General features: G+C 37.9%; 1 protein-coding gene across 4 annotated transcripts in view; it reads right to left on the bottom strand.

Moving 5' to 3' along the window:
- The window catches only part of LOC134754821 (TLD domain-containing protein 2), a 305,854-nt gene that overhangs the window by 270,762 nt on the left and 12,943 nt on the right, over positions 1 to 22,149 (bottom strand). For 2 of the 4 annotated variants that reach the window (XM_063691222.1, XM_063691225.1), the window contains exon 1: positions 20,406 to 20,510. The exons of the other annotated variants lie outside the window; for them this stretch is intronic. The gene's annotated coding sequence lies outside the window, so the exon portion shown is untranslated. Of the gene's footprint in view, positions 1 to 20,405; positions 20,511 to 22,149 lie in introns of those variants that run through there. 4 annotated transcript variants of the gene reach the window in all.

Raw genomic sequence — 22,149 nt, 5'->3', positions numbered from 1 at the left:
CCTCGATGAGACTGGTTTCTTTGAAAGTTCATTGTTGAGGTCACATAATATCCCTAGTAACCTACAAACTTTTTTTTTGGTACAATAGTGGTACCGTCAAAAGGGAATAACTGCCGTAAGTTTCTTTAGAACATACGCTCTTCTTGTACACACGTTTCCTTGGATTTTTTTAAGATTCTTAAATTTTATACAAGTATAAGAAAGCAAAACAAATAGAGTTTAGCTAGAAAAATAATGAAAACTCTAGGAAACTGTTGATTCAGGTTCATAATCTCTTAAGACTTTTGGTTCGATTATCTCCCAAGGTATTTATTTAAGCAAAAAATGATCTTAAATACCTTGAAATCATTTTTAAAACCCTATTGAATGATGGGGCACAAATTTATGTACGTTAATTTTTCTATTTAATTTAAATTTTCAAAATATTCCTATCCCTAAGTTAGAAACCCTTTTAGGTATGTATTATATTTTTCATTTGTAATATTATTAATTAATTCTTTTGACAGCTCTACTCACTGAGAAAAGTGCAATATAATCATCAAAAAATGTAAATTTCCCTATTTTTCACGTCAGGAGAATATTGCGGAAATATTCTCAGTAAATTACGTTACCGAAAGTTTCCCATAAAGGAAACTTTCCGCTCGCCCATCACTAGCAAGCTTATGATGAATTTGTATCCAATAACGTATTAAGAACAACATTTCTATTTTAAATCTTAGTTTCAATCAAATTAATTTTTTGCTCAACTCTGGCCCCATCCAACAGAAAGCATGACACTTTGTGCGTGCTTTTACAGATACAACAGATAGATGTAAAAATAATACCTCAATTACTGATACGGCTTGATTCGTATATATACTTTTTTACATGGAAAAAGCCGGCCCTATTACTATTTACCCTAAAGTCGTATACCTACTCAGTATCTCAATACCTACCTACATATACAACTACATTGAAACATCGACACGATACGATAAAGAACATCGACTGAGTCGCAGCTCTAGCGCTTTCTTCGCTGCTAATATTTTGACATATTACTTCAATATTGAGACTAATATCATATTTCACATGTTCAATGTACACACAACAAGCATTGGATGACTTTCGAATGTCCGGCAAAGGACAACGTATTTTATAATTTTTTGCCGTTTTTATTACACAAATAGATTACTATTGGTCTTACCTGTGATAAGTAACTCCATAATTATTTTAATAGGGTAGTTGACAATTTTTTTAATGGTTTCAGTCGATCAGGATTGTTTTGAGGATCAAATCACTTGTACCAAAAATGAAATTTTTGCCAAAAACTTATTAGAAGCATCGTCTCTCATCAAATAATAACGATATAAAAATGTTTCTAATAACACTACATTCTGACGTTCCAGTCTAAATTACAATTTTGCAAAACAAGCTTCTACCTAGGTTTTATTTGAAGGAGAAGGAAAAACGTCGAAATCTTAGTTCTAGCTATTAACGGCCTGAGCGGGTGGCAGCGCTCCAAGCTCAACAAACTTGAACTTTTAATAAAGGCCCTGGCCTACTTAGCATATTCAGAATTTGGTATAGTCTGATTACTTGAGTAAAATCTACTCCTAGTACTCATTTCATTACTTAATTTGTTCCAGAATACCTAATGGTCTAAGAGCTAGCCCCGGAAAAAAGTATTATAGAGAATATAGAGCAACGAAACCCATCTAGTTAGTAAGCCATACTTTCTTTATGGTATAGCTGTTCAAAAGTGAAGGCCAGAGTGGCAGAGCATAGGGGTTGTATAATAGATTGAAGGTGAGTAAGTCAATAGGGTTCTGAGCTGTGAGAAAATTTTTACTTGACAACGGGAATTCTAAAGAAGGGATAATGAAACTACTGAGCCGACTTTGAAGAATGGGGTGTCAATCGATTCCGATCTAGTAATAAAGATAGCAAACTAACTAACAACGGGTTTCGTTGTTCTACGCTGTAGTGGAGGGGGGTCAACATATCTTATTTTTTGTTACAAGGGGGTTTTAAATTTTCATAGTTGTTACGTAAGATAACAAAGATACGGTATTTATTTATTTCTATGAAATTATGACGTTTAAAATAATACTTCCACACCCTATGCTATCAAACACGGTGCAGAGTTAGCTTAGACTGGCTCCAGTACCCCTGTGGGTACAAGTAAACGTTCCAAAAATGTTTTTTTTTAAATGAACACTAAAACAAACGAAACGTGAATAATTTTTTCCTTTAGTTTCTTACGTAATATGGGGTCGGTCGGACTATTTTTATATTTTCTTACAAAGGGGCGAAAGGGGATTAAAAACTGGCAAAAATCGTGTTAGGTAATAAATGAATAGCGCCTAAGTGGTATAAGCTGCAACCGACAGGGAGCAGGTTGGCGCTTATAAACATTAGCTATAATGCCATTTTATCCTCCTTCAGAGAGATGCGTGTTTTTATTAGTCATGTCGTAACAAAAGCACCAGACAAAATACTGTAAGATTGGGATGCGTAAAATAAAGACTCATAATTTGGAACGAACACTGACACGACACGACGGACCAAAAGCGTTTATCGATCGGCCCTTGATCGCCCCGCTCCGCCCAACCCCGCGACCCCCGCCAACCCACGGACCTTACGTAAGCTCAGCTGATCGTACCCACCCTGTACCCTTGGCAACGAACACAGTGGTCCGTCAGTATGTCTTCACAGTACTCTGCTTGGTGCTTGCCTAGCTTGTCTTGAGACAACGTGCGACAAACTGATAATAATCTGATAATTAATGATACCATAATACCCTTTCATTCATAATATGCGTCACATGACATGTACCAACATCATAACTACACTCGTTGCAAATAGTGACATTGCGGCGTGTAACTTTTAACATAACAACCTAATGCCATTTAATTGTAATAAAAACAACCCCGCAATAGCTTTTAAGTTTGTTTACCTAGTTTCAAAGATAGATATAACTCCGTAATAGATGGATACAGTTTAAGGAATAAACGTGCCTCGAAAATCACGAAAATTTGATTCTCGATCAGAGGGCGCCACTAGTTTTGGCCTACTCTCGTATAGAGGGCGTTGACGGTTTCGTTTGTTATTTATAATTTTAACGCATATCAGTGAAAGAACATGGGTCAAAATCATATACAAATAAATAAATAAGCAAATAAAAAAATCATTTCTCCATATTTAAATACATTTTAACGTATCTTTATAAATCTTCATTTTTAGTTTTAAAGTATGTCGATAGATGGCAGTGAATTTACAGCGGTTACAAAATTTACTATGACAGTACCGCTCTATCTTATTATATCCTCTTTGCCTAGTTTAGAATGGCGAAAATTATCAGCAAAGTAAAGTACGTAACCGATCAACCAAATTCTACTTTTTCTTAGTTACACGTTTTTTACACAATATCCTCGTTTATGTTAAAAAATAATAATAGTTTCCAAATCGGGTGAAGGCTCCAGTGGCCAATCATCCACTCCATTAGTCAGCCTTTCTTTCCTATTTTTTGTCGTAATTAACAAAGTTTTTATAATTTTCATGTCTCAAGTAAGCGTGAAGAAGAGTTAAAAAAAAGGTATTTGTTTAAAGTTTATTTGTTTTTACTTAGAAATGATGTCAATGTGATACCATAAATGGATTCAGCACCCCCGATTTGTACAAAAACGATACCAAACACGGCCTTGCAGCTTCACTGATGTAGATATCAAGATAAAATTGAGAGCCCTAAATAAAGCGGATATCTCAAAAACTACTCGAGATATCAAAAAACTTGACTAAATGAAACTTGTAACACATTAAATTAACTTTCATTTTATAACCATGTCCATGTCGCTAAGATGCATAGCTTCCGAGATATAATAGAAAAGCGGCCAAGTGCGAGTCGGACTCGTAACATTACGCAAAAAACGGCCAAATAAATAAATCACGTGTTTGTTGTATGGGAGCCTCACTTAAATATTTATTTTATTCTGTTTTTAATATTTGGTATTATAGCGGCAACAGCAATACATCATGTGTAAAAATTTCAACTGTCTAGTAGACCGCGGGCCAGGAACAGATTTCCATGACCAATCGCCTCCCGGGCGAAAACTCGTATAGTGGTTAACGGCTATGTATGATGAACCCTTAAGACTTTATTTGCTGCCATTCCTCAACCCACCAACGGAGCGGCAGCTGACGTTCACGAGGGTTCATCATACATAGCCGTTAACCGCCATACTAGTACTATGCCTTATGGGAAACGGTCGAAGAGATAGTTCAGATCCGGAAACCGCTACCAAATTTTAGTATGTTATTGGGCATGGTACTGGGTCTCCAAAACTGCTGGGAGACAGCGGCGCCGGCCATCTACTGTAGCGGAATGACGTCATCAAAATGACTCCCGCCTCGTTGCGAATATTGCATTTTGCACCCAAACTATGCATTGCACATACACGTGTGGGGTATTAAACGAGGGTTTTTCAACGAAACCAAAAGTCAGACGTTAAAGCAATGTACTACAAAATTAAAGCTGATGTCTCAAGCCATACACTGATATCAAAATAATCAAAATCAGACCAAAAATGTGAAAATTATGCATCAAAATGTAGGTATTTGCTAGAACAAATGCATTAAAGTTAAAAAAATCAAATTGGTCATTTTCAGGATAATCCGCATAAGCTTCTAGTATGTTATTAGCAATATAAAAAGGATCATAAAACTGCTGGGGGACAATCTCTATAGTGCCTGAGTGACAAATAATGGCGTCATACATGTGACCACTACAGAAATTTGCAAAATCTAAATTATAACTATACATACACGTCTGCTATATCAAACGAAAGGTTATTAAATATATTATGATTCGTTAATACATTATTTATAAAAACAATGTATATTTTAGGAGCTACAAAACCACTTTTTGAGAAAAGTGCGTGTATATATATTTTATAGCTCAACTAAAAAGGTTATAACAATTTTGCGTCTAATATAAAAGAAACCAGTTATTCAACTATACGACACAGCTTAAATATTTAATTTCAGACAAAAACTGTGGAAGTTGTACAAAAAAAAACTAAAGCGCGCCAACAATTCTACCTTAATGCGCTCATATTATGCAAAGAATAGTCCTAATTATCGGGTATTTAATGAAAGAACATTACCTACATAAAACACATGAAAACGATATTATGGAGTGGAATTATAATTTATAAATTGAATTAGTTTGATAAATAAGCAAAACAACGGTTTCTTTTCGTACCTAATCTCCTCCTTTGAAAGTCGGTTAAAATTTAAGTTTTGTGCACCTGGGCTACAAAGGCGAATGAATTGACGCCTCATTCATCAAAATCAGTTCAGTAGTTCCATGTAAACAATACATCACACGTAGACAGCAAATTCTGCCTATTTCTATTGTCTGGGAGAGGACACTGACTTCTGTAACAGGTTTTTTTACTTAGCTCAGAAGTCAGGGACTTCAACACCTATTTTGTACTTGCTTCTGTCAATATATAAAAAAAAAAAATTTTTTTTTGTTTTTCATTCATTTTATAAATTAAGATTCCACTCCAAAATGTCGTTTTCATGTATTTTATGTAATGTTCTTTTATTTAATTAGGATTATTCTTTGCATAATATGAGCGCATTAAGGTAGATTTGTTGGCGCGCTTTAGTTTTTTTTTGTACAACTTCCACAGTTTTTGTCGGAAATTAAAATTTTTAGCTGTGACGTATAGTTGAATAACTGGTTTCTTTTATATTAGACGCAAAATTGTTATAACGTTTTTAGTTGAGCTATAAAATATATATACACGAACTTTTCTCAACAAAAGTGGTTTTTCTTTGTTTGTAGCTCCTAAAATATACATTGTTTTATAAATAATGTATTAACGAATCATTATATATTTAATAACCTTTCGTTTGATATAGCACACGTGTATGTATGACTCATGGTATCTTATCTTATATTCGGGGGCCCTTGCGGATACACTTAGACCCATAGGGAACTTTTGTGCAGTTACCCCCTAGGAAAGATCCGTCCGCTACTCAAGAGCTTTCCCCACCATCTCCATATGATATGATGGACCTTATGGGTAGCGTTTTGAATTCCTTTGGTTCCAGATAGCCTGTTCCAAAGTCCTTCATTCTTTGTCTGGCGAGGGCGTGACATTCACAAATAAGGTGTTCTATTGTCTCTTCCTCTTCGCCACACATACGACAATCGGTGTTGTCAGCGTGCCCCATCTTGGCCAGGATTCCCTTGACCCCGTAATGGCCAGTAAACACCCCCGTTATTATTTGGAGTTGCCGTTTGGTAAGTTTCCAACCCCGTCAGACTGTCTCATTCTTCCTGGTGTTTGGTCTTAGTAAGGTCTTTGATAGCCGTTGCGATGGTTCCCTAGGGTATAAGCGCTAAATCTGGATTCATCTATTATTGTCTATAACAAGATGTATTTTTTCCGCAAAGATATCTAGGACTTTTTTGTGTAGAATTTAATAAGCTTTAATGTTGCCTTACACCATATTTTCACAGAGAACGTAGATTTAGAGTAAAATGCAAATTACTCCAGGATGATACACATTTTCCAAGATGCCTGCGATTCCTCGAGGTCCCCAAATGTAAAATAGTGTGGACATGAAAAAGAGACCTTTAATTAACATACATACCAAATTTTATAACTTTGGAAGGATTTCGAAGTTAGACTTAATCCGATTGTACTATGAGCCAGAAGGCGAAAAATCTCCTTAAATGATCATATCTATCTAAGAGACGTTGATATTCGTAGACGAGGAAAAAATATATGTAGTTCTTGATTATATTATCTTTAATAACACAGTTTCCGATACGCGAATTATGACACTTCGCTCGATACAATTAATTCCCAAAGTAACCTCTAACTCGGACTTTTAATCAAACTTTACACGGTTATTTAGTGACACTATAAACAAAATAAGAAGAAAAAACATTATTAACAAATAGTAATTTGACAGCTTTCGAATTTCGATATTGTAACCAGGGGCGTAGCTAGAGGATATGGCGCCCGGGGCAGTCACAAAATTTGCGCTACCTGACGACTGACAAAAGTTTCCCTGCTGCTGCCTTTTGCCCATTTTGGCGTCCCCTTTGGATGGCGCCCGGGGCACTTGCCCCCTCAAAATGATTGATTGTGGGCACCACGGATAGAAGACATTCCGGACAACCAGAAAAATGTTCCTAGGTTCCAGAGCTCACCTTCGGTCATGGTGTGGGCCTGTGGAGAACAGTATGTAAGAGGAGTAAACTACCTTTAGTATTTATAGATAAAGGCGTTAAAATTAAATATTATGTGTTCCAACAAGACGGAGCTCCTTCACACACGGCAGATGCTTTTCAAGCTTGGTGTCAGGCTAATTTGACAGATTTTTTGCCGAAACATGAATGGCCAACCATGAGTTCTCTTGTACGTATTAGATTATTTTGTATGGTCGTACATGCTTTCGAAACTATTTACATGATTATAAAATCATAAACCTGGGTCATTTCATCAAATGCCAATTGAAATGGTGCGTGCTGCGTGTGATTCATTCGAGAAGCGTTTCATCATCTTCCTCGCGTTGTCCCGGCATTTTGCCACGGCTCATGGGAGCCTGGGGTCCGCTTGGCAACTAATCCCAAGAATTGTCGTAGGCACTAGTTTTTACGAAAGCGACTGCCATCTGACCTTCCAACCCAGAGGAGAAACTAGGCCTTGTTGGGATTAGTCTAGTTTCCTCACGATGTTTTCCTTCACCGAAAAGCGACTGGTAAATATCATATGATATTTCGTACATAAATTCCGAAAAACTTATTGGTACGAGCTGGGGTTCGAACCCGCGACCTCCGGATTGCAAATCGCACGCTCTTACCGCTAGGCCACCAGCGCTTCGAGAAGCGTTTGAGGCTGTTAAAAAAAGTTGAAGGTGGAGTTATTCCGAAACATTTGTTGTAAATATATTATATAATTGTGGCATTAATAAAATATAATTTTAATTGTAGTAACAATTCGTACATTTATTTTATTCAATATTTGTACTGTATTCGGACTTATTGGACGCGCTGTACTTTATTGTTGCACTGCCATTGTCAGGGCAATTATGTAACTAGACAGCTGATACGGATTTAAAACAGAATCAGATATTTAACTATTATGCAGTACCTACTCGCTTATACGCCGTCTTAATTGTTAAGGCGAGTTAAGTGATAACTTTTTCAGTGGCGACACGTCTTAGATATCCGTTGCGCAGAAAAAATTGATTGAAGACCTGGACTGGCGCTCACATGTCACAGAATTGTTACGCAATGGGCAATCCAATCAAAGGCCGCCCGTCACTGTAGTGTGGCCTACACTCTGTGATAAGCACTCTAAATTTGCGACCACCTAAACGCATCATGATTTGAATAGATAATTTTCATAAATGACTTCAATATCCTGACTGAAGATGTGGCTGCTTACCTGAGTAGGGCGAAATTTTAATTTTAAGAGCAAGCTTAGTTCTCCATACAAACGTAGTTACGCTCTCATTTTAAAACGACTAGCTTGATTGCTCTGAAACTTTGTACTTACAATAGGATAAGGTATAGCTACAATAGGGAAAGGGAAGGGCTCTCGGACGGTGCGCCCCGGAGGCAACGGTAAGTAGTCTCTTGGTTTCCAGGTAATTGCTTACCGGTGCTGCCAATGACCTGTCACGGGGGGGTTAGGGGGGTTCCGCACAGGGTGTCCTCTCAATGAGGGAGAGCTCACCCGAGTGCGTGCTGGAGGGGGTCCTTTGGGCCGGGCGACTGCGGTCGCGGATGGGGCCTTCGAGCCGGGCGCCTTCGGGCGCGTGAGGGCACAGGAATGCCGCTGACCTGTATAAAACTGCGGTCCCCGTAACTGTCTAGGCAGAGGGCCTATGATGACAGCCGGGGGGGTTGCCACTGCTGGCCGGCGCCGGCGTGGTGGCCACGAGGATGACCACCTCTATAAAAAATCGCTAAGGCAACCTGAGGGGGTGGAACCCGGAGTTTTTCCATCTCCTCCCGGCGTGGAGGTTGTCATGAGGGACCAGTGTGTGGTGTCGCCCTGCACACTACCTTCGAGAGGGGGAGCTTCGGCTCCAGGGCCTTCGGGTCCAAGGAGGGGACAGCTTCGGCTGTCGGCAGCAGGCGGTGTTCGCGGTGGAATGCTCTGCGATCCCGTGTTCACCGCCCCCATTGCTGCGAGACGGGCATACCGTGGAGGGTTTAGTCGGTATTTGGCCCCTTGGCAACGAGTCCGACATATCCGTCCTAGTTCCCCGACTAGGCGGAATGCCTAAATGCATTACTCCACGTTAAAAAAAAAGGTAAGGTAGGTCTGTAATTAGTTTATGAAGCTTCAGATACTATAGTACAAAAAATACAGCGAATTTAAGTTAGTTTTTGCTCTATTTCGTTTGTTTTATATACAAGAGATATATAAAATAAATACAGACCTAAATATATCTTATATGAACCATGTCATTGTATGTGCAAAGTTTCACTACAATCCAACACGTAGTTTTAAAATGAGAACGAAACTCCGTTTGTATGGGATGGTGAAATTCGGCTGAGCTTGCCTCTGCTGCCTTGCCTCTGGGGACTCTTAAGTTGTTAGTTATATTCTCTAAAGTTTTGTATCCAGTGACATGTAACGAAGCCATACGATAAATAATAACAAATACATGGATTCACCTAATTAAAAGCGTAGATGCTTAGAACACGTCACGTAGTCAGGTCAAAGAATACCTAGATAGTTTAGGTAAGTAAATTTTCGAAAATTGTTTTTATTTTGATCTTGTACATCATCGTCACGAAACCTCCACGCCATTCGTGTTGAGTTGGCATAAACTACAACGAATAGCAAAATTTTATTGATCGCCGCCATACCTCAGGGACGTCTCACGTCACGGGATCGGGAATAGAGGACGATCGAGTCGAACAAAGTGCCTGCTCTATTTAAAAATGGGAACGGACTTGACCGCGTTTCCTGAGCCCGTCAGACGATATTATTAAGAACATAAAACAATTTCGATTATTTAAATCATATATGATAATATGTTAATTTAAAATATTCGAGAGGATAATGCTAAAATACTTTGTCTCATGATTTGAGAGTTAGTTAGTTGAGAGTACTATTAGTTATTCTGTGGTTTTGTTATAGTTATCCAATGGAAGAAAATTGTTTGCCAACTTAAGTAAGTAAGATAGACCTTAGTTAAGATATTATGTTCAAAAGAGTCTATTCGTTACATCCATCGTATTATAGTCCGGTGGCCGGCTGCAAGAAACCCACCTGATAAAAAATTTGAAAATACCTACTATGTGGGGGTAGTTGACTTTTAGTAGTAGTGGCCTGGCCGTTTCTCGAAAAGTATTCTAGAAATCGATTTGCGCTCATAACGTTTTTTATTTTTTTCTTTTAAACATACCATCTGGGGTAGCAAATGAAAGGGATTTGTAAGTAGATCACTATATATATAAATACTAGAGAACTGTTGCGGCGTCAAAACGCCGCTAGAGTATGGTTCTAAAAGTTAGGTTGCCTGTCCACTGAAGCAGAGCGGTAAGCGGGGAAAAAATCCAGCAATAGAATTTCATTAAAATTTCAGAGCGGAGATTTTATGCCATTCAGACGGTGGATTCTCGCTCATCGCTCCGCCACCTCGCTCCGCTCCTGTGCACAGGCAGCCTAAGACTGAACGCTTAATGAAATCAGGAAATGTGACGTCTTCAGATGAATCACTGGCTGTCACTATCTATTTTATGCTGACTATACCCACAGAATATGAAATCTTACACATAATTATTTATTATAAAATGGCGACACGTTTGTATAATTTTAGCGTATTATATTTCGGTCGCGTAGCACCTACCAGCATGTTTTGTGATCGTTAGTATTGATGCAAAAAAGACATAATTATTGTCTATCTTTTCGCATCTTTCTAAACTAAAAATCACGATACGCGACCGCGATATGATACGGTAAATCAAGATTTCGTGGATAGGATGCCTTCTTGTCATTTGGCTCTCATGCCTAAAATTTCATAGGGCTAGAGTATAATTTATATTTAATTCTCTTTTTCCTATTATTCATGAGACTGAAGTTTTCAAACATTTTACAAACATTCCGTGACATTCCGTGTCTGGGCTATACCGCGAAAATCGAAGTTCAAATTGCGGGCATCTTTCTCTGTCAGTCCAATTACGCCTTCATTGGAGTAAAAGAGAAAGATCCCCGCAATTTGCGAATTTCGGTTTTCGCGGTAGACCCTCTGACCTAATAATAGACATAGTATATACACGTAGTTATAGACATGAAACCGAGCGACCAGGGTATGGCCATATGGTATAGAAAGGAGAAGCAGAATTGTTGCAAAAGTGACCGCTTTCAGCTTTAAATAATAGTTCCTAATCTCTCCGGTGGCGCTAGTTAGGCTCTGGGACATGTGTATAACATGAACCATATAAGGCAACAAATAACCCGACCAAATTACGTAGGTTGTTTTTAGTAGTATTTCGGTGTATGGTGGCGCCGCCTAATTACTGTTTTTTGATGGACACTTTTCGTACATAGAGATTTGGTTCCTTTATATAGTCTCCATGGACCAGGGGTAAGAGAAAGACATATTTCAAAATATTTATCAGTACGGTTTTTACTCACTATTATTTTTAGTCGCTTTTGGCGACATGTTTCGGATTCTTTGGGAATCCATCCTCAGGCACGAGTCACTTGACGACTCCATCTGCGGACTGCCCCGCGCCCCCCGCCCCCGCCCCATCAGCGCGTGCGCAACGAGCGACGAGGCGGGCGGCGCGGGCAGTGCACGACGTACAACCGCCGCGGACACTCGTGCTTGAGGATGGATTCCCAAAGAATCCGAAACATGTCGCCAAAAGCGACTAAAAATAATAGTGAGTAAAAACCGTACTGATAAATATTTTGAAATATGTATCACGATAGTTTAAGTGCGAAGAAAGACATATTCATGTATTGACAGTTTTATGTATGGCAGCATAATCCTTTTTAGGGTTCCGTACCCAAAGGGTAAAAACGGGACCCTATTACTAAGACTCCGCTGTCCGTCTGTCTGTCACCAGGCTGTATCTCACGAACCGTGATAGCTAGACAGTTGAAATTTTCACAGATGATGTATTTATGTTGCCGCTACAACAACAAATACTAAAAAGTACGGAACCCTCGGTGGGCGAGTCCGACTCGCACTTGGCCGGTTTTTTCTCTTTCACTCTTATAAATTTCGGTATTTCGCCATCGCCTCCATTTCATTCGGCATTTTTTCATGGTCGGGTTATGCCATCATAGCAAACACGACTATGAAAAAATGCCCGGTCGGTGATAAAAATAAAGCATGGCACTATTTTCTCTTTCCTCTTATAGGAATCGCAATAAGACTATCTTTCTATATCAGGCCCTTGAACCTAATTTAGTTTTTTTTAAATTTACTTTTTTGAAAGTCTGTACAACGACTGGACCGCGACCTTGGTACCGTCAAAATATCTCTTTCTCGCTCTCGGCGTACGGCCCCCACCTTAAGCGCCTAACACACATTACCGCACCGCACCGGTCATTGTGCGATGCACCTATAAGTAAGAGCGAGAAAGAGTATTGCTTTCTCGCTCTTACTTACCCATAAGTAAGTCACACAATGACCTTGGTGCGGTGCGGGAATGTGTTAGCCGCTTTATAGCCGTATTTAATAGTCTATCGTAAAAGCCGTTAGAGACTACCACACCTCACCGCGACCTTGGTGCGATGCGGCGCACGTATCGATAGTGCGCAAGGTGGTCACCGTACGTACGTTAAGGACGCAGCTTTAAGTTAGAGCGAGAAAGGAATATTATAGCCGTATTTAACAGACTATCGTAAAAGCCGTTAGAGACTATCACACCTCACCGCGGCCTTGGTGCGGTGCGGCGCACGTATCGATAGTGTGCAAGGTTGTTACTGTACATACGTTAAGGACGCAGCTATAAGTTAGAGCGAGTAAGAGATTTTGACCGCACCAATACGGCTTTTCGAGATATTCTCTTTCTCGCTCTCACTTATGGGTGTGGCGCACCAAGATCGCGGTGCGGTGCGGTAGTCTGTTACGGATTTTACATACGATCGCACATACGCCGCACCGCACCAAGGGTGCGGACCGATGCGGAAAATGGGGTTGGCCGGTCGACATAATTAGCAGAGGGCGCCAGCATAGCTTTCCCTGTCAATCCCTACAATTGAGACAAATTTTTGTTTTTTTAGTTCCCTGGATGCCAGCCCTTTAAGCCAAATCTCATAGAAAAAGGGGCAAGCTATGATGGCGCCATCTCTGCAAACCTTTGACAGTTGCCAACCCCATTGGCTGACCGTTTACCTTAAAGATCCGACATCATTTAACATCCTCATAAGAACAAACCTCGTCGTACGTGCTTTTTGAAGTAAATATAGATGCTTTTCCCCACCGTTTTGTATGGTTTATGGTGGGCTGGTGGGCTACAAATTCTGTCCCTCACGGGCACACGCGGTAAGCCACTTCTATAGGATCCTACCTTCTATGTGCCAAAGCAAGAATAAAATAAACATGTGTCATCTTGATGAGTATGATGTGGATGACACATGTCTGACATGTTGTCAAACACAATAATAAAATTTTATGGTGTTTTAATATAATTTTTAGTGTGGTGTATGCATGTTACAGTCTCAAAACAAATATTTGAATGGATTGGATACCTTACATACATTGGATATAGGTTTGAGTTCAATCCAATCTCAAGTCAGAACAAAGGTCACGTGGTACATTTTTTCAAATTAACTTTTTAGTACTTTTTCGGGAAAAAATCAAAAACCTAAGAGCTTATTGCAAATCTGTAGCATGAGACGAATCAAATGACATATAATTTATTAAAATCGGACCATAACTGTAGATCTGATGGGATGAACAAAAATCGGCCTCGCGTAATATATATATAGATGGACCCAATATATACTGTCCCAATATATACTGCAACATTTTTACTACACAAACTATTAGAACAGTTCTAACAAATTATTAGAAAACGTTCAAAAATTTCACAATCCAGAGTTGACTTTGAACTGCTCTAAATTGTAAATGACTGAATGCATTATTCCAAATTTTATACCCAATAACTGTGAATATCCTCTATATAATATGTAAAAACAAATAACCAGATATATAAAAAAATAAAAAAAATACATCAAGTTGAAAAAGAGTATAATTTTCCGTAACATTTAACAAACTATTATTAAAACAAACAAAAACCCAACTGTTTAAATATATTTTTGAAATGGTCTTTTCACTAGCTTTCATTTAGTACCGACCCATATTGCTATCGTAAGAAAAAAAAAGCAATCCCCCACCCCCCTTTTCTTTTTTCATTTGCAGGCGCCATTTTCAATATTTATATAGCCTATGTCACTACCACAATTCTGACGATTGACACCTCATATGTCAAAAACCGTCTAGACATATACATACCCACGCTCGAAAAACATTACCCTCCTGATGAGGTCGGGCGTGAGCATTTCTAAAATTAAATATCAATATTATTATAATACAATCGGATTAGTATAGGTTTTTCGAATAATGTATGGGCGAGGTCGGCAATAAACTGCCATAGAAGACCGAACCCAACTGCTATTTCCACCGAAGCCTATATTTATATACTAGTGACCCGCCCCTGCTTCGCACGGGTAGTTCAACAAATTTACACAAAACCTTTACAAATTATACATATAAACCTTCCTTTTGAATCACTCTATCTATTAAAAAAACCGCATCACAATCCGTTGCGTAGTTTTAAAGATCTAAGCATACATAGGGACAGACGGACAGACAGCGGAAAGCGACTTTGTTTTATACTAAACTTTGTTATATATCTTCTTCTTCCTGCCCCTATCCCACGTCATGCGGGGTCGGCACAACATGTTTTTCTCTTCCATTCTCCTCTATCTTTCGTCGTATTTATATATAATATATATATTTTATAATAGCTAGAAATATTTTAGTCGTAAAACTCTCAAGTCTCATTATATTCGCGGCAATTTATAGTACAATCGGATTAAGTCTAACCTCGAAATCCTTCCAAAGTTATGAAATTTGGTATGTATGTTAATTAAAGGTCTCTTTTTCATTTCCACACTATTTGACATTTGGGGACCTCGAGGAATCGCAGCCATCTTGGAAAATGTGTACCATCCTGGAGAAATTTGCGTTTTACTCTAAATATACGTTCTCTATGAAAATATGGTGTAAGGCAACATTAAGCTTATTAAATTCTACACAAAAAAGTCCTAGATATCTTTGCGGAAAAAATACATCTTGTTATAGAAAATAATAGCTGAATCCAGATTTAGCGCTTATACCCTTTCAGGGGATATTCTCCTAATAGAAAACTTGTGGGAATATGAATTCCACTTTTGTCTATACATTTGTACACGTTATACTCCAATATCAACATTTTACTCGAATGCGACTTAAACAGAAAGTAGGGTTATGGGTTTAAATACTGATAATCAGTACACTGAAGCTCAGGATGCTGGACGGATTTTTTTAAATGACGTATTGGTAGATTTCTCTTTCCCTTCACAACATGTTTACACTTGTTTTATTAAAGAAAAATCAATACAGCCGCCTTGAGAGGATGCCGAATACTAAATCAAATTTTTACTTGTAGCGCCTAAACTATTGAGCGGATTTCAATGAAATAGACATTAGTAGATCTATAATTGGTACACGAGTGCTATGCAATACAAATTTCCTAAAATAAATGGAGGAAAAATATTTAGGACAAAAATGTGACTGCAAAAACAGATTTTAGGTCTTAAATGGGGTTTAAACAATAGTGACAGTAATGAAATTTGACACCTACAATTTCAGAGATCCCTGTTTGCGTGTCATAAAATTGGAGCTTCGGGGACCACGGGGATCAAACTCCATCTTGAAAAGTATGTCTTTTTTGGTTTTTCTGTTTTTCTCGGAATATCTGAGTTAATTGTGAATAACGTAAAAAAGAAACGATAACGAAAATAAGAAAAACGTTAAAAAGTGTACTGCCGACTTTATGACGTCACAGCAACTACCCCCACCACTTCCGCGCTTGTCATCTATACTGTGTTACATATCAAATGAAAGAGCTCATTGTGCGAATATGTAATATATTTATTTTTTATTATTTTAGGATAAACAGTTTAGAAGTTATTCAAGAAAATAGGCAAAAAAACCGGCCAAGTGCGAGTCGGACTCGCGCATGAAGGGTTCCGTACCATTACGGAAAAAAAACAGAAAAAAAATCACGTTTGTTGTATGGGAGCCCCATTTGAATATTTATATTATTCTGTTTTTAGTATTTGTTGTTATAGCGGCAACAGAAATACATCATCTGTGAAAATTTCAACTGTCTAGCTATCACGGTTCATAAGATACAGCCTGGTGACAGACGGACAGACAGACAGCCAGACGGACAGCGGAGTCTTAGTAATAGGGTCCCGTTTTTTATCCTTTGGGTACGGAACCCTAAAAATGACCATCCCCCCCTTTATTTCCGAAACTACTAGGTCAAAAATTAAAAAACAATACACAAAATAGTTCTTTACCTATAGATGACAGGAAACCTATATTAGAAATGTGCAGTCAAGCGTGAGTCGGTCTTAATTACATAGTTTTTGATCCGACCCCTACGGGTTTTTTAAAGACATCTCAGTCACGTTTCACATAAAAAATACATTGTTTAAATTGTGTAATGTACGGAACCCTTGGAACGCGAGTCCGACTCGCACTTGGCCGGTTTTTTTTTTACTGTCCTTAAGAGGCCGTAGTAGATTTTGGAGCAAAAATGTAAAATTGATAGATTTAGTCGTTGAAATTATACACGTTTTATTTCGTAATATCTAAATAACAAGTATTAGTTTATATTAGCACGTCTTCTCATCTTGCCTTTTAATAATGAGGTCGAGAGCGTGCGTCACCGGTAATATATGAAGAGAAGGGGCAGTTTTTAAAAATTCATCAAAAAATTATGGTGGTAAAAAATACAAATTGATGTATAAGAATAGTTTCAGCAAATGTTGTAGATTGTTTAAGTATTAAAATTACGTTGAAATTAAGTCGATTTTCAGAGAAATGGTCACTTGTTTTAAAGTAATTTCTGGAGAAAATTGAATTCGTTTAACTTTCATTTTCTCGAACTCAGTCATATAACAAAAATGTAATCTGATAAAGGTCAAGTACAGAATATGTGTAATACAAATTTTTTGCAGTTCAAACTTTACGAAATTTACAAATAAGAGCGACAAAATCAGTGCTTTACGCGCGTTTACCTAAACGTCCATCGGAAAAAAAATCATTACTAATTTAGTGAGTCTGTTTTCAAAAAATTGATCCGATAAAAGGCAAGATAAGAAGACGTGCTGATAGAAACCAGTACTTGTTATTTCAATTAGGTAACAAAAGGTGTACAATTTTACCGACTAAATCTATCAATTTTACATTTTTGCGACTAAAATCGACACCGGCCTCTAGGCAGCTAGAAACAATAAAACTTATATGGTAGGACAAGTTTCATTCTATTTTTCGATGAGGTTTTTTGGTGAATTTAATTGTACTACTCTTTTGCCATTTGCGCAAAATTTGTCAAGTCAAGCCGCGGCCGACCTAGAGCAGTTGAAGCTACTAAAAGTCGGCTACCCCCACAGAGTAGGTATTTTCAATTTTTTTATCAGGTGGGTTTCATGCAGCCGGAGTTCCATACTACGCGAAGGCAACCCTGCCCTGGTAGGACCACGCCTCGACGAAATGATTGTTAAAACACCTTAACAAATTACTGAGGTTACCTCCTAATACAATTCAATAGTCAATATCCTGAACTAAGTACAACCGGACCAAGCTCTGCACTCTGCATGGCGTTTGTGATGACAAAGTTTGTCTAATTTCTATATAAATATGTCGTGTTAGTCGTGTATAATGACACATCTCACTTTGTTTTATTAAAATCGGCGCAAAGCGTAGACGGACTCCACCTCATTGTGTTCTATAATCTCAATAATTATATAACTACAACTTCACGTTATTGTACGACCCTAATACTTATGTAGTTCTAATCCGAACGACCTGTTATTCATAGTATATCAGATTATAATTATTACGAACTAGCTGTTGCCCGCGACTTCGTACGCGTGGATCTGTATATTGGTGGTTATGTCTTTTACATGAGCATAGAACATTATGCAGCAAAAGATATCAGTAGACGGTTAATCATTGGTTAAAAATTATACAATGCATGAAATTTGTCTTTAACAAACTACGAAGTTACAAGCCCCTAACTTAAAAAAAATGTTCTCGATACCCACTCAACCCTCTTAGAAGATTTTCAAGTCCACTACTTATTTTAAATAGTAGATTGTGTCACAAGGGAGCAAAATGACATATTTACGGCGAGGGCGTACATTGAATTCTGAACGAAGCGAAGGATTCTATAATTGAATCCTGAGCGTAGCGAGGGATTCTAAAATAGAATCTTGAGCGTAGTGAGGGATTTAAGTGATAACGCCCAAGGTGGAAATAATTTTGCTACCATGTGACACATACTGTTTTTCACATCACCTATGAGGAAATTATTATGTTCCAAAATATTAATTACCTAAAAAAATTATGCAAAAAAAAACGCGTCCTAGAACAGAAACGTGACACTTTGATCCCTCCTAGCAGGGAAGAAAAGTACCGCTTTCATCCCTCCTAGCGTGGACGAATAAGCCCTTTTTCGAATAGGTGATGTGAAAAAAAAATGTTCGCTCCCGATGCAAACTTTATTAATACAAACTTCAAAAACGGTGAAATCAGTTTTCGTCTATTTTAATATAATGCCCTTCTACCGAGTTTCAAGCTCATACCTTAAAAGAAAACTTGTACCACATATAAACTTACATCCCCTTTTTAACCCCCTTAGGGGTTGAATTTCTAAGAACGTTGAAATAACTTTATTTATTATCTTTTTTATCTTTTTCTAAGAAGTTTTAAAGCATTTGTAAACGATTCAAACTTTCAACCCCGTTTTAACCCTTTTAAGAGATGAATATTTAAAAACGCTTATATTACTTTTCTTGTATTCTAATAATATGCCTTTTTACAAAGGTTGAAGTGCCGCACTCAAAAAAAGGTTTGATCTCCATACAAACTTTCAACCCCTTTTTCACCACCTTAGGGGATGAATTAAAAAACGCTGAAATTATTTTCTTGTATTATAATAATATTTCTTTTCCCGAAGTTATAAATTCCTAGCTTAAAACAAAACTTAAACCCCATACAAACTTTCATCCCCTTTTTAACCCCTTTAGGAGTTGTATTTCTCAAAATCGCTTCAATCGCTTTTCTTATCTCTTGTACACATTATAAATGTAACCTGGTGTGCAAATATCAACTTTCTAGCTTTTGTGGTTTCGCCCCTGCGTTGATGAGTCAGTCAGTCAGTCAGGACACGTGCATTTATATATATATAGATTAGGTTTTGATTAGTCTGTCGTTGCAGTTAGCTGTATTGTAAAGCAATAAGTGTAGACCGTGGCGAGTAAGTATGGAGCGAACACAGGACGCGTGTTGCGCTTGCTAAATATTTGACCGGTGCCGCTCGATAGCAGCGACCTTGCGGCGGCGGCGCGCCGCGCGCCTGCTCCCTGTCGGCCGCCCGGCCGCCCAGCGCGGGCACCGCGATCAGCTGTTATCCTCTATGCGACTCACTCACTAAACAACATAGTTTTTTGCTTCTATGTTGTATATACATAACTTATTTAAAAAAGGTGGGCTTCTATTTTGTGTTAGTGTTCTGAATGACTTTACATTTACTATTAATGAATATTAATTTTTTTTTTCACTTTAGCAATCATAATTTTAGGGAACTATTACTTTGATCGATCTCGAAATTGTTTAATGTGAATTATGTTTTATACCGATGTAAAGCAAGAATGTATTTATTATTTTATGTTCATTAAATATTTCTTTATACATACGTCAGTATTATTTGGCTTTTTATTTCTAGCTTTAATGCAAACTACCACTTCGATAAAACATGTTTTTTTTCTTTAAAACCGATGCCAGCCAATACACAAAACACTTTTTATTTCTAACTTCACTTTTAAATTTCTGCTTTTACTACGAAACAACAACAGATTTTTGCTATTTTTTAACTTTGGCGATGATTGTATGAATTAATTTACAAGTCATGGTCCATGATCTCATGATGAATATGGAACTAATTTCCGTATATGAAATTTAATGATAACAAAACAATGACTATGATTTATGGAACATTAACGATAACTGTCTTCGGCAAGTATAAATGAATAATGAAGTGCAGTCAAAGCGTCTAATGTGGTCCATGCATCGATGCAACGAACCGAAGAGGCTGTACAAGGTTTGTGCGAAGAAGCGCTGGCTGGAGGCAATACGGCATAACGCTTACACGAACTGCTTCGAAGGCTGGAAGCGTGCTACTGATGTTAGATAGAGATAGGAGCGCTGGGCAGGGACAGGGGTGCGCGGCAGGGCGGCGAACAACAGTGCGCCCGGCGGGTCCGACCCCACTCCACGCCGACGCCGCCCCCATATAATCACAGGACGGTTTCACAACACCTATGTATCTACTTCCTTACTTACTCTACATATAAACCACTACTCTTAGCTTGTCAGGATTGGAAACACTTTTTAATGAATTATACTAACGATCTATGCTCCATTTTGAAATCGGGCACTTACATCGCTCCTCTGACTCGAAATGCCTTCATCAATGAATACAAAGCAAAAGCATTTATTTGAACTTAAAGTTGGGAGAAGAGGATTTTTGTATTTAACGGCACATTACCGATCATAGGAAATAAAATGCGTTTGTACGGGATAGCCCGTGGAATGCTCTATCATTGATTCCTTCTTATTGCAGCATAAGTTATAAACAGCCAGGAGGGTTACCCGCGTAGGTTAGGAAACCTAATCGTTATTGACCCTGCCTACCAAATTCAAATAATTATTCTGTAAGTAGGCCTCAAGGACTCTTTCATAAGTCAATACAACATTTACAGTGACATGAAGAATACATAACAACACATCATTTTATAAATACATCATGCAATACCTGTAAACATTACATTATAATAATGTTATTTAAATAAGGACTACAATATAACAGAGATGTTAGTCTCCAGGGTTAACAATACGAGTACATTTGAAGATCGAGAAAGGTTCCCAATGCCAAAGCGTTTCACGTCAGGAGTTTTAAGCTACCAGTCTTATAAACTAATGCTACAGAATATATATTTAACTACGAAGCAGGAGGTTCGAATCCTGGTAAGGGCATTTATTGGTGTGTTTATCCCAAATATTTGTTCCTTATGTTTTCTATGTATATATTTATATATATGTATCGTCATCTAGTACCCACAGTCCCACATCACAAGCCTTATTGAACTTACTGCAAGAGTGCTAATTCGTGTTCAACTTACGATTTGAAATATGATGAAATTTTTTTAAATACATATATAACACACTTTATTAAACTTTTTTCATCTTGTCTATTTTTTTCATCTTCGACAATAAAATATGGACTGATAATATTACAATCGGATTAGGTCTCACCTCGAAATCCTTCCACAGTTATGAAATTTGGTATTTATGTTAATTAAAGGTCTCATTTTCGTGTCCACACGATTTGACATTTGGGGACCTCGAGGAATCGCAGCCATCTTGGAAAATGTGTACCATCCTGGAGAAATTTGCGTTTTACTCTAAATATACGTTCTCTATGAAAATATGGTGTAAGGCAACATTAAAGCATATTAAATTCTACACGCTTTCGTTTCGCCATACACAGTATTCACATTAAACCCAGATATTCCAAGAAAAACAGAAAAACCATAAAAGACATACTTTTCAAGATGGCGTTTGATCCCCGTGGTCCCCGAAGCTCCAATTTTATGACTCGCAAACAGGGATCCCTGAAATTGTAGGTGTCAAATGTCATTACTGTCACTATTGTTTAAACCCCATTTAAGACCTAAAATCTGTTTTTGCAGTTACATTTTTGTCCTAAACATTTTCCTCCATTTATTTTAGTAAATTTGTATTGCATAGCACTCGTGTACCAATTAT

This window comes from Cydia strobilella, chromosome Z, assembly GCF_947568885.1.
Source record: "Cydia strobilella chromosome Z, ilCydStro3.1, whole genome shotgun sequence".
Lineage (NCBI taxonomy): Eukaryota > Metazoa > Arthropoda > Insecta > Lepidoptera > Tortricidae > Cydia > Cydia strobilella.
The sequence above is the reverse complement of the archived record's forward strand: the minus strand, read 5'-3'. Positions and strand labels throughout refer to the sequence as shown.